This window comes from Podarcis erhardii, assembly GCF_964252035.2.
Source record: "Podarcis erhardii genome assembly, chromosome: 3".
NCBI classification, from domain to species: Eukaryota; Metazoa; Chordata; class Lepidosauria; order Squamata; family Lacertidae; genus Podarcis; species Podarcis erhardii.
This window is the reverse complement of record NC_138507.1, coordinates 18133834-18148372: the sequence shown is the minus strand read 5'-3', so window position 1 is coordinate 18148372 and position 14539 is coordinate 18133834. Positions and strand designations below refer to the sequence as shown.

General features: G+C 44.4%; 1 long non-coding RNA gene across 1 annotated transcript; it reads left to right on the top strand.

The window, feature by feature from the left end:
- The first annotated feature begins 600 nt into the window (after positions 1–600).
- LOC309339385 lies at positions 601–3781 on the top strand. The gene is made up of 2 exons (XR_014155277.1): positions 601–660; positions 3242–3781. It is a non-coding gene; the product is annotated as an uncharacterized lncRNA (long non-coding RNA).
- Positions 3782–14539: the final 10758 nt, after the last annotated feature.

The following is a 14539-nucleotide window of genomic DNA, read 5'->3' as shown; positions in this document are numbered from 1 at the left end:
GAATAAGTGCATTATAATTATTTTTTTGTTGACCATGGGGGTTTTTAATGATGATTTGGGGACATTTCCAAATAATTAATGTCTTCTGCATTGGTTACTGTTATTTGAATCCCCTTTCAGCAGCATGCTAACTATTTACATTTTATCCTGAAACTATTCATGGCTCCCATAGGCTGCATATATAAATGTAATGTTAAAACAGGAGTGGCAGAGGTTTTCTCTCCCCTAGGGTGCACCCAGCTTTCTCCTGCATTCGTCAAGTCAAAAACAGGCTTACATCCTGAGTGTTGATTCAGGGCAGATCCAAATTTGACATTTAAAGCACATCCAACGCACATTAAAAGTACACCAGTTCCCCCCAAAGAATGCTGGGAACTGTAGTTGGACAATCAGAATGCTGAGAACTGATTTACATCCAATGCCCTTTTAAAATGTGTCGGGGCTGAACATGGATTAAAAGCCATATAAGGAAACTTGGTTGTGTCAGTTGAGAGTAGTGTCAGTTGAGTGCTGGTGGTTGCTAGGTTGTGGAGGTCCTTGTGACACGCCCTTCATTGTGACACCTCCCTCTGCTGGCTCCTTGGTCACTAGGACTCTAGAGGCATAGAGATCTCCTTTGGTTTGATCATTCAGTAAGTGAGAGAGAAAGTGGATGGAGATGTAAGTAGACTTTCTCATCAGCATCTTCATTCTGTGCTGATAATGCACCCCGACAGTCTTAGGGAACATTTAAAATAGGGAGGTCCTAAGGAAAAGCCTCTCTAGCTTCCACTTCTGCCTCTGGTTCTGGACTACTCCCTGCCAAAGCCTCTTCCTGCTCACTAAACCCTGTTACCTCTTCATCTTCTGAAACCCTTCCTTCCATTCTGCCCACTCTTCTCCCTCTGACCACTCATTATCACCCCACCACCAATCCCCTGGCTCCGAGCCTTCCTCCCTTGGGGGCTCTGCAGCTGGTGCCTCTCACCACACCTATGCTTCCAGCCAGTCCATGACAGGTTCCTAGATGTTGTTGGACTACAATGCCCACCATTCCTACTCAGTATGGTCAGTGGTCAGGGCCTAGTCCAGAACCAGAGGCAGAAGTGGAGGCTAGAGAGGAGGGGGCCAAGAGACAGAGATGAGGCGGGCTGCTGAAGAAGCCAGGGGGTCTCCCCCTCCTGTGGTGACCAGCTCCTCTCCCCCCTGGTCTCCTAGAACAAGAAGAGGTATGAAGAGGGCAGAACAAAGACATGCAATGATGGAGTCTCAGATTGATCACGAAGAAACTAGAGGAGGAGAGCAATGGGAAAGTGAGAACCTTCAGTCCTTGCAACTGCTTCATTGGGACAAGACCTACTGGGAAGGGTTGCTGTGATCCCTAGGCCTGCACTGTTTCGGTTTCTTTGAATAGTTAACTTCACTGACACCTTGTGAGTTATTGCAGACCCGCGCCCGACTCTTGCCACTGTTGTGACTCACAGTTGGGAAAGGCTGGTCTAGAGCTGTCATCTAAAACAGGGCCTTTTCTGAAATGACGGCTCCATAGAATCCCTTCCTTGTTGGTGTTTCATAACCAGATGAAGGGCACTCCCCCCCCCCCAAGGCTATTTGCTAACATTGGAGGAAATCTATTCTTGTGAGAGCTGGACCATAAAGAAGGCTGATCGCCGAAGAATTGATGCTTTTGAATTATGGTGCTGGAGTAGACTCTTGAGAGTCCCATGGACTGCAAGAAGATCAAATCTATCCATTCTTAAGGAAATCAGCCCTGAGTGCTCACTGGAAGGTCAGGTCCTGAAGCTGAGAATCCAATACTTTGGCCACCTCATGAGAAGAGAAGACTCTCTGGAAAAGACCTGATGTTGGAAAAGATGGAGGGTACATGGAGAAGGGGACAACAGAGGACAAGATGGTTGGACAGTGTTCTTGAAGCTACCAACTTGAGTTTGACCAAACTGTGGGAGGCAGTGGAAGATAGGAGTGCCTGGTGTGCTCTGGTCCATGGGGTCACGAAGAGTCGGACACGACTAAACAACTAAACAACAACATTCTTGCTTTTCTCCTTGCTAGCTTTTCCACTGTCTAACTAATCAGTTATAATTTGCCAGCTGTTGCTTCAGCTGTTTGAACATGGTGTTTTATTTGTCTGTGGTTTTTTGTAATTGTTTAAATTTGTGTTCTGGCGTTTCAAGTGGTTTACAACCACAAACCATCTTGTGAGACCTTATGAATTAGGTGTCGCAGCCATCTTATGCCCTGCGGATGTTGTTGAACTCTGACTCCCATCTGCTACATTGGGCAGTAGTCATGGATGGTGGGAGTTGTAGTCCGGTAACGTCTTGGGTGGGGGACACTTTGGCTACCCCTGTTTTAGATCAAAAGATGAGATGTACAAGTAAAAACAGGAGGAGGGCTATTGGAGTCTGCTTTTTATAGTGTATCTATTTCACTCAGTATTGTCTAGGTATTGATTGACAGGCGGTGGCTGTCTAGAGTTTCAGACAATAGGTGATGCTAGCTTGGGACTTTGTTCCTGTGTTCCACCACCAAGCGGTGGTCCTCATAATGTAAAAGGCACCAGTTAATCAATGCAGCACTGCCTTCAGATCCTGGGAAATTGTATTAAGAGGATGTGATGGATGTGCTTCCTGAGAGGTCCCGCTGCTCAAATAATGTTGCATTTGTACAGGGCTTCAAAGTCTGCAACTTTACAACACAGCCTCCAGGCAAAAAATACTCATCTGTGACCAAATACCAGCTTGATTGTTTAGAGATGAATATTGCCAATGGGTATGCCAATTGTTGTACAGTTCCTTTCAAGCATGGACTTTCCCCAGTCACTATATACTTGGTAAAAGCAACAACATTGTTATCACTACCAGAGAGTTTTTCAAACTTTTCCACCCATGGCAAACACTCTCCCGTTTCCCAGATTCATTCAGCTTCTTGGCAGTCGAGTGAACTATTGACAGAGTTTAGCATGTTCTGTTTCGTATCAGCTTTACTTGTCCTATGCCATGAGACTACTGCTCACATTTCACTGATAGCAGGATGGGACTCTCATTTCCACATTACGCCGTCCTGATATAGTTAAGAACTTAAGTTTCATGTAAACGAATAAGAATAAGGAGCAGAACTATGGACAGATAATATTTAAGAAAAACCAATGCTACCCTTTCAGACAACATGTGCACACATCTAACGAAGCCCGACACTTCAGATCAGAAAGAGCTCTCCCTTCTTTCTTTTACTAACTCAGTTTAGGCAACGGATGTCTATTCTTCTTATCAGCATTTACAATCAACTGATTTGTAAGAGGAAACGTACGAGTCCAGTGATGAATGTAAATCTAGACAGCAATAGTAGCTCTGCATTCTTACTCTAGACATTTTCTACTTTGACAACCTACGAGGGAGCATATAAAAGCGGCGAAGGAAATGCAAGACATCTGTAACAAACCCAGTGAACATGCTATTGATTTGTTTCCCTTGCTGGTGTGGTCCCAGCGTTGGACAGCTTTCTCCAGAGAAATGAGTTACATAAACAAGTCCGGTGGAGAACATGAAATTCCACTTCCATTCATCTTCTTGATTTTGCAAGCACCACATTCTGCAAACCCCATGCCAGCAAAGGCTCTTGGATCAGGCCTTGAATTCTTTCTGGATCCTTAAGGGAGGAGATATTGGAGCTGGCCAAGAATCTAAGTGGAAACTGATGACAGAAACTGACATTAATCAGCTCCACAGTATGTTCTGCCCAGCAGGTTTCTTCCAATAAATCAAAGCCCTTGAAATCTAAATGGCATTTAACTATTAGAGAGCAACTGTTCCTTGCGGTCTGGAGCTGATAGAAATGATTCATTTAATATTTAATTTTAAAATACAGCCGCTCTGTTTATACAGCGTCCTCACAACCTACTATGTACTTAAGGATGCACACACAAACAGTCAGATCCCCTGCTTGCAAAACTAACAGCCTAACTTGAAACGCAGGATGAGTTTATCCACATGCGTGTGGTTTGTTTTGTTTTCAAATCCTTCTATGGTTTGTCACCTTTGTTGGAGAGCACACATCTCCTTTTTAAATCAGATTCTTTTCTGGAAGTGAAAAAACGTGAGTCCCTTCTTCCCTTGTTACTACTGTAGTCTGCTAATGGCCTGTTGGGGTGCGCTGCAACACAGCACAGTCGCCAATTGCAAAATGTATGGGTCTTTGACCACAAAACCTCACCCTGAAATCCAACAAACTTGCATGGAAGGAAATGGCTGCAGGATTGCAGAACTAGAGTGATTTTACACATACCATGTGGGGCTGATTTACCAGGCAGAGTGAGGCGCATGGCATTCATTTGTACACCACTTTCAAGTGCTCAACACGCCCCCCCCCACACACATAATGTCGTTATTATAATCCTTAAAACTATGCTATAAATTAAGTCATTATTATTATTATTATTATTATTATTATTATTATTATTATTATTGCTGGTGCTGCAATCCTCCCTCCAATTTTCCCAGCATTTAGGGGTGTGATTTTATGCCGCATCGTCTTCCGGGGGTAGGAATTCTGTGAATTACCTTTTTCGATGGAGGACGTTCTGCTTGCTGTCCATAACCTTATGAGATGATATGGGCCGGTTTAGGAATCCCTCCATGCATTAAGGTTCCTTTGTTTTTAGCACCACACTGCACATGGCATGAGGCACTTCCTCCTACTTCCTGCCAGCCATGCTTCTTCAGACACATTGCGCATGATGCAACGTGATGTCACATCGCTCCCAAAGTGCTCCAGGGAATGCGGCCAACTACAGCGAGCTTGCCCTGCCTCCTGCTGCATTTCCTGAAATGCCTCGGGAGTGGCAGGGTATAATTCCCAAGGCACTCCCAGTGTCAGGAGTGCATGCAGGAGCCAGGCCCTGTGACTGGTAGGGCCTCGCAGGACTAGGGCCTTCCTGAGTTTGGCCTGGAAGGGCAAAGTGCGGCCGCACAGGTGGGGCTTGACAGCAGACTTGTAGCACTTGTTGGCAAGGGCCGGGAAGGATATATAAGACCAGCATTTTCTCTGGCTCTTTGTCACAGCAACACACTACCCACCTAGCTGTGCTCTGACTTCCTGACTCCTGGTATCCTGACTCTTGGACCCTTGGCTTCCTGACTCCTGGTTTCCTGACCCGCGGACGCTTGACTTCCTGACTCCTGGTTTTCTGATTCGTGGACTCTTGGCTTCCTGACCCCTGGACTGCTGATCCTGGACTGCTGGTTCCTGCTTCCCGACCTCTACCCTGGTCCCGACGTACCAAGCCGGGACGCCGATTGCCCATAACACGGACCGTGACACCCATAGGTTCAGCTCATGGAAGGCTGCAGAAAGAGATGGCTTCTCACCATTATCTTCTGCACTTTCTGGAAAGTCTTGGGAGCAATGCAATGCAACTTCATGGCATGATGCAACACAACACTGCGCCATTTTTGAGAAAGTGCAGCCAGCAAGAAGCTACAAAGGGGGTTCTTTGTAATGTTAACACCACTTTTCAAAAACCAAAAAACAGCCCTTAGCTACTTCACTAAGATCATGGAGATAAGCAGCAGGCCCCCTTGGGGGAAGAAATCAGGGATATTTCTTCCCTGCCCTATATTTGTTTGCAGAGACATTATTTTGTCCTCACACCCCAAGCAAATTATCAAAGAAGATGTGGATGAAACTTTAAGCTAAACTCTTATTATTCCACCCCCAAACTCTTATTATTCCACCCCCACATATTGCCAATGGCAATGATGGGGAGGGGGAGGCTGCGAAAATGGCACAGGTAAGATTCAAACCAGTGACTTCCAGTCTCTTATTCACACTATTATACACCTGCATGAATCTTTCCAGCCCAAAGCAGCCCATGCCATAGGTGGGAGATACTAAGAAATCTTCTCTAAATTTTTCAGCGAAATTTATTTGGAAATGAATTTTGTAGAATCTCTGATGGACCCCAGGCAGGCATAAACAGATCCAATAGAATCTGGACATACTAGCATAAATTTTAATAAGTTGGATCAGTTGACCAGTTTTTCTTCCATACCATCATTTTTCGCAATCAGCCTCAAATGAGATCAGTATGATCCTATAAGTTATGAATATGGATCGTACTCAAGGTCCAATATGTAATCAACCCCATGGGCCACAGACTTTATTTTTGCCTCATTGCCTTGCTGCGTGAACTTGTAACTTGCCTGAGAAAATATGAGAATTAAAATACAAACAGAAGGCCAAAGTAATAAAAAGAAAATGGTGTTTAAATGCATAAAGTTTTCTGCTGGGAAATGTCATTAATATTTGCAGATGCTAGCTGGGAAAGTAAACAGCCTCCAGATTTTTGGGTGAATGTTTTTGGGTACAAGATCAAAAGCAACCTGTAGACGCATTTAAAAAATATATATCTTTACAAAAACGTTATTAAACATCTGATGCATGTGAGCTGATTATGACACCAAATAGTTTGCTCTTGTTCAGATTTGGTGGGTTTCCATACTAATAAAAACAAACCTCAAATGTGCCAGAAGGGCAAAAAACACAAGATGGTGGGTACCCGAAAATATAAACCCGCACATGCAAATGCCTTTCATCACATCAGCAGTCCTCTGTCTATGTATAAAAAGTGGCATCTAATATAGGTAAAAAAGGTAGATAAAGGACCCCTGGATGGTTAAGTCCAGTCCAAGGAGACTTGGGGGTTGCGGCGCTCATCTCACTTTCAGGCCAAGGGAGCTGGCATTTGTCCACAGACAGCTTTCCGGGTCATGTGGCCAGCATGACTAAACCGCTTCTGGTGCAACAGAACATTGTGGCAGAAACCAGAGTGCACGGAAATACCGTTTACCTTCCCTCCACAGCAGTACCTATTTATCAACTTGCACTGGTGTGCTTTTGAATTGCTAGGTTGGCAGGAGCTGGGACAGAGCAACAGGAGCTCACTCCGTCACAGGGATCTGAACTATCAACCTTCTGATCGGCAAGTCTAAGAGGCTCAGTGGTTTAGACCACAGCGCCACCCACGTCCTGCATCCAGTATACTGTTACAGGCCACCCCAATCTTTGCTGAGCCACACAGAGAATTTCAGGGGGCTTGGACTTCAACCAGGGTCTATTCTTCTTTGGAGAATTGAAGATGCAGCAGAGGCTGTCATAGCTTTAAGAAATATGATTTCTTCACATATTTACACCTGAGTTTGGATGGAGGGTGTTATGTACTGAAGTTCTCACCCTGGGCCAGCAGGGGGATACTGTAGATAGTTCAGGTCCACATATGCAAATAAGGGATTGAAAGTGACGTTCAGTGATTGGATAGTTACGGAAAGTGTTACAGTTGCGTTGTAGTGGAGCTTTATATAAGCAGGCTGGCTGAACCCTTCAGTTCAGTTCTGTTCTGGCCTGTGAATAAACAAGAGCTGTTTGAAGAATCACTGTGTTGTCTGATATGTTCACCCACAACTTAACAGAGGGGGGTCCAGATCTTACAGCATGGTCTTCTCAAGAGGGGCTTGTTCCCCCACAGCAGTGCAGCACTGGAGTCAAAGGCATCTCTCCCAATCTTCCTTCAGTCAGCCTGCCAAAGATGGATCTCTGTCTTTGTTCTTTTTCCCAGCACACCTTGCTAAGGACACTCTTTTCCTGCCACTTCACATACACACCCCATCACCTTGGCAACCTCTGTCTGCCCAGGTCCAATGTTCCATCAACACTTCTTCTTTTTTGCCATGTTGTCATAGTGGGAACAGTGGCAGTGAAACACATCCCATTTTAAACGTAGCCAATATTTCTCGACATTGGTCGTAACAGTAAGCATCCGTTTTCAAAATTCCAGGCTTCCTGACGGATGCCTTTTTCATCCTATTTTGCAACGTTATGTCGCTGGAATACGGAAGCTCCAGACCTATGCTGAGAGTAATGTACATACATTGCTCTCTGTAGCCCTCACAAAGAACTGCAGCCCCATATTTTTTTATACCTCTCCAGGCCGCAACAAAATGTGGATATTCCCAACTGGTGAAGAAGTAGCAGAATGAATCAGTGGAGTCCCCCCCACCTCAAAGCCCTTCTTCTGTGTAAAGGGTTGCCTCCACGGAGCACAGAAACAGAGGAACCATCAGGTTTTCAGAGCCGAAACACTGTACATCTGGAAGAGATATTGGAATCTCTCCTCAACCTGCAACGGCAGAGCCAGCTTTTTGATATAATATTTCCTGTAGTGATGCAACAATATAGCAACCTTCCGTGGGCTTATGAACACCTAACAGATGTGTCCAGCGTTACAGAACTGTATCTTTCTATCGGCTTCACGCATGATTTACTGGCACGCACGCTAGGCGCTTTTCGGGCATGAACATTTGTTTCCAGAAGAAAGTATTTTATTTTGCTGGGAATGGGTGAAGGGAAGGGATATCTAAGAAAAGTCTGGACGATGACTCGGCTTCTCGTCGACTGCAGCCTGAGCCTTTTCCAAATCTCCTAATAAGATGGGATGGAGGAATGCCCCATGCACATAGGGCTTCTAAATGTATAGGCTCTATGCCAACAAGTGGCACTGCATTTTTGGAGATATAAGATGACAGCCACCTGGCACTGGTCCCCCGGCCAGTCAGTTCACACCAGAATTAGAAACTTCCCTGGACCTGCCAAAGCTAGATGGCTTTCAGGCAAAATTTCTACGATCTCAGCTGCACATACCCAACTGTGTGTAATGGGTGAGGCCAGCACTGCAACTATCAGCCATTAGCTCCAGCTGCCCGTTAATTCCCAAGACATGTTCTGCACTGGCATAACCATTACTATTATAGGCTTAAGGCGAATAAGTGCATTATAATTATTTTTTTGTTGACCATGGGGGTTTTTAATGATGATTTGGGGACATTTCCAAATAATTAATGTCTTCTGCATTAGTTACTGTTATTTGAATCCCCTTTCAGCAGCATGCTAACTATTTACATTTTATCCTGAAACTATTGATGGCTCCCATAGGCTGCATATATAAATGTAATGTTAAAACAGGAGTGGCAGAGGTTTTCTATCCCCTAGGGTGCACCCAGCTTTCTCCTGCATCCGTCAAGCCAAAAACAGGCTTACATCCTAGTGTCCTGAGTGTTGATTCAGGGCAGATCCAAATTTGACATTTAAAGCACATCCAACGGACATTAAAAGTACACTGGTTCCCCCCAAAGAATGCTGGGAACTGTAGTTGGATAATAAGAATGCTGAGAACTGATTTACATCCAATGCCCTTTTAAAATGTGTCGGGGCTGAACATGGATTAAAAGCCATATAAGGAAACTTGGTTGTGTCAGTTGAGACTAGTGTCAGTTGAGGGCTGGTGGTTGCTAGGTTGCGAAGGTCCTTGTGACACGCCCTTCATTGTGACACCTCCCTCTGCTGGCTCCTTGGTCACTAGGGCTCTAGAGGCCTAGCAATCCCCTTTGGTTTGATCGATCAGGGAGTGAGAGAGAAAGTGGATGGAGATGTAAGTAGACTTTCTCATCAGCATCTGCATTCTGTGCTGATAATGCACACCGACAGTTTTAGGGAACATTTAAAATAGGGAGGTCCTAAGGAAAAGCCTCTCTAGCTTCTACTTCTGCCTCTGGTTCTGCACTACTCCCTGCCAAAGCCTCTTCCTGCTCACTAAACCCTGTTACCTCTTCATCTTCTGAAACCCTTCCTTCCATTCTGCCCACTCTTCTCCCTCTGACCACTCATTATCACCCCACCACCAATCCCCTGGCTCCGAGCCTTCCTCCCTTGGGGGTTCCCAACTGTGTCCCCAACTCCATACTTCTGTTAGAAGCTGGTGAATGCCCAATTTCAACTAAAGCATGGTGGGCTGCCCTAAAACATTGGCTCAGGATTTCAGTGTTTGATCTAGGGAAGGGTTTGTACCAACACCTGACCAACGAGGAATTTGTCAGCAAATGGCAGAAAACCATGGCTAAAAAAGCCACCTCTATTGGTCTGTCACCCCCCCCCCCAACTGTATTACCTGGGTTATGAAGGCGCCCTAAAGACATTAAAGCAAAGATTATGGGATAATGCACACAGTGACTTACGATCTCGATCACACTTAGTCTGTAGTCCTCTGTCCTCTGGCAGTAGGAGTACAATATGGGCATGTCTTTAAGTTAACAGCTTACATTAAAAACCTGACAGTACCAAATTATCGAAGGCTTTTCACCAAAGCCAGACTAAACGTCTTTCCTTCTGCAGTGTTGGATGGCAGGTTGAGAGAAGTTCCCTACCAGGACAGACTTTGCTCGTGTGCTCAAGACATTGATTCCATAAAACATATTTTGTTGCACAGTGCAAAATATGAGCACGCCAGGGCTGAACTGATATTACCCTTGCTGGTACCTTTCCTGGGAAAATCAGAGGCTCACTATCTCAGGTTCCTATTGGAAGACCGGACAAATGCTAGAACATTAGCAGTGGCCAAGTTTTTATCAGTGGTTGCAAGAACCAATGATCCCTATATTCTGAACGAAATGCTTGTTTAACCTGGAGGTAGGCCGTATGAATTGTGTATTGCTTTGTAACGATTTGTTGGGTCTCTGGACTGTAATAAAGATTGATGATGATGATGAGAAACTTCCCTGTTTTGTTCCCCCCCCCATCATCCTCTTCCCTCCCTTCCCCACCCCCACCCCCACCCCCACCACAGCTGTGCGTTACATATTATGTGATGAAGAGTTCTGGAAAACTCAAAAGCTTGCAACAATGTTTTGACATTCAGGTTGGTCCAGCTCTGAGGACCTTCTGGCAGTTCCCTCACTGTGAGAAATGAAGCTACAGGGAACCAGGCAGAGGGCCTTCTCGGTGGTGGCACCCACCCTGTGGAATGCCCTCCCATCAGATGTCAAGGAAATAAACAACTATCTGACTTTTAGAAGACATCTGAAGGCAGCCCTGTTTAGGGATGTTTTTAATGTTTGATGTTTTATTCTGTTTTAATATTCTGTTGGGAGCCACCCAGAGTGGCTGGGGAAACCAAGCCAGATGGGTGGGGTATAAATAATATATATTATTATTATTATGTCATTAGATAGGTTTCCCAACTGCAGACATAGGAGCTTCACTTAAGTTTCCTTAAAGTGACAATCAAAGCCTTAGAATTAGTATCACATGTATAGTTCTAGAGATACCATGACAGAAACTTTGCCACTTTGGGGGAACACAGAGCATTGCAGATTCTTCAAGAAAGATGGACCCACAACTAATTTGCATGTTTAATTGCATGCAGGTTATAATGCACATCTCAGTCTCAAGACAGCTGCCAACGTCAAATTATAGCTGCTATTACCGGTAACCTGAAGAATTCTTATTCCAAAACTGTTGCTTTCAAATTGCAATATATTGTCACAACGAATTTCCCTTTTTGCATCGCATGCTAATTTGGGAACTTTAAATTCCCCAAACAGCAGCCCAGTGTCCAGTATGGGATCCAGCAATGGCAACTCTCATGCCACTTTGACAGCACATCAACAAGCCCATCTTATGGCTTGGTGGTTTTTCGCTAGATGGTTCACAGCTGAATGTGCCAACTGCCTTTACTAAAAAGCACATTTGAGATGATGTGTGATGGGGTGTGAGAAGCATTGTATGTGGTGTTTGATCTGTGGACAACTCTTTCACACAGGCAAGTCATCACTGTCAGTCACCATTAAAAATCTATATGTGAGCTCACCTTATGTCAGGGTGCCAACAGCTTTGGCATTCAATGCCTTTCTCTAGTCCTCTTGAAGTAGAAATCTTAATGAATGCAATATACGAGAATGATTTGTAAAATAGCATCCAGAGCATGGAGCTTAGTTTTCATGTGTATGTGTTTATGCTCTTGGTTGCAAGTATGTGTGCTATCTGCCCAGATTTATTGTGGGGGGGTGGGGAGGGAGAAAATGTGACATGTGCTTCCACAAGTTTATACACCTCAAGGACTACCTCTTTCCATACGAACCTACGCGGACCCAGAGATCATCTTCTGAGGCCCTTCTTCGTGTGCCTTCTTCACGAGGAGGTCTGGAGGGTGGCAACATGAAGACGGGGCCTTTTCTGAAGTGGCCCCCATTTGTGAAAAGCTATCCCCAGGGAGGTTCATCTGACACCTTTAGTAGGCCCACCAACCTGCTGCCCAGGGTTCCTTTGGGAGGAAGGAAGGAAGGAATCTAAATTCCATAAACAAACAAACCTGTTATTGCCATGAACATGATGCCCTTACACAGATCCAACAATATTTGGAGGGCCACAGTTTCCCCATGGAGGTATCTGTTGTCCTTGCTCCTGACAGGCAGCTCTCACAAAGTGCATGGCTAGCCCGCATACGCAGAAAAGGATGGCTTGTGCTTCCTACATGTCTTTTTTTTCTTCATGGCTCTGGTGTAATAAAATGGATTATAAAATGGCCCATCTGCATCTCTACATCTTATAAAGTCAAAGTAAAACCCTGGGTGTATCAAACCATCTGCTCCGAAATCAAAGAAAATATTTGCACAGGCTCACGCTAAGCCAACCTGCTGTAATATAGAAAAGCTGTAATAAAAACCACACAGCCATGATTCATTGGCTATTTTGGATTTGGATTTGCTGAATTTGTAAGTTCCACCTTTTCTCAAAGATTGTTTTCCACACTTATCCCTACTAAACCTCAAGTTCCTGAGAAGCAAGATTTACCAAAATCAAAAGGGATTTGCTTTGAAGAAACTGGGTATCTGGGTCCAGAATCTAATCCTTTTCAGCCCTAGTTTAGCTATACACATCCAATGGTGGATCATTTGGGGTATGACAGACACATTTTTAAATTTAAAAAACCTGTAACACAATTTTGACCAAAGTTAGGAATATCAATTCAGAGAACTATCATACACTCACTTATTTGTGGGCTAGCTGAAATACCTGGTGTTGCCCGATAATTTGAAGGAATCAGAAAATACCTCATTTGCAGCTGTCCCTCAAACTGAATTCTGCATCAGCTGTCACTATTGTCACACGGCAATGACTGTGAGTGACGAACTGGTAGTACTGGGGGTGGGAACTGAGGGTTGTTGTTTTTTGCGTCTTCTCCCCTTCCTGGTCTGATGCTTAGGTCTCCTCTTGCGACCTCTGAGGTCTCAAGTCACCCCATTTTCCATTCTGTTATAGTCTGCTTCTGTAGCTTGTTCCTCCTGTTCTTTGAAAAGGCTGCCTGCTTCTCCTTCTTCCCACACAATGCCCTGCCCACTGACACCCCCAGATTGTTCCAGGAGGCCTAATCCTGAACGGTCTCAACCCACCACAGTCAGAGCCTGGATCTGCCCAAATCAGCTTGATTTGGTTTGAGCTTTGACTGAATCTGGTGCATGTCTTAGACCATAGGTAGGCAAACTAAGGCCCGGGGGCCGGATCCAGCCCAATCGCCTTCTAAATCTGGCCTGCAGATGGTCCGGGAATCAGCATGTTTTTACATGAGTAGAATGTGTCCTTTTATTTAAAATGCATCTCTGGGTTATTTGTGAGACATAGTAATTCGTCCCCCCCTCCAAAAAAATGTATAGTCCAGCCCCTCCACAAGGTCTGAGGGACAGTGGACCGGTCCCCTGCTGACCCCTGATAGACTCTCCAAGTGTCCCTATTTTCCAGGGACAGTCCTGGACTTAACAGAAGCCATCTGTACTTCTTGCTTGTCTAAATGGAAGATAGGGAGAGATGTGAGGGTGAAGAATCTAGCCACTTGCAGAAAGACAAAATTCACATCTATTGCTCTAGCCAGTTTTGCCTGCCCACACTTGGCATGATGCCCTTGCAAGGTTGACCAGAAGGGAACGTGGACGGCAGGCTAAAAAAGTTTCCTCACCCTGGTGTCGACAGTCATGAGCTAGATGGTCCAATAGTCTGGTTTGGTATATGAGAACTTTTTATATTATTTAGACTCAATGGACAATTGCCTGAACAAATACATGTGTCTGTCCACCAAACACAGTTGGATTCATTTATCGATAGATGGTTTGTGTTTATTTCATACATCAACAACAATTCTTCAGGAAAGCGTATCTCAAATCAACACAGATGTTTTCGGAACAGTTTAATTCCTTTATGATTTTTATGGATTGTTAATTCTGCAAAGATCTGTATTAATTCTGTGAAGACTCTCTCACTTTCTCTCTCTCTGTATGTGTGCACATAAAATAGTTAATACATAAAAGTGTAACTACAAGCTTTTTTTGCATTTTATAGGCAACAGCATTTTTCATCAGAAATATTAAGAGGGCTGAGTCACATCTGATAACGTAGTCTGTTGCCTACAAAACATTCACAACACAATTGATCTGTTTCTATGTTCCTGCTCCCATGAAAATCCATGGCCAAACTGTCTCTGATTTTTTCGATTAGCTTTTATTAGAAGTTTCCTTGTGTTACAAAACAAACAAATAAATGGGGGAAAGTACATACAGCATCTCCATTTTTTATTTATAGAGTCTTTTTCATATTTCATTTACATTTTGTATGAGACACTGTCGTTCTAGATATCATGTGAAGGGGGGGAGAGATGGAAAGG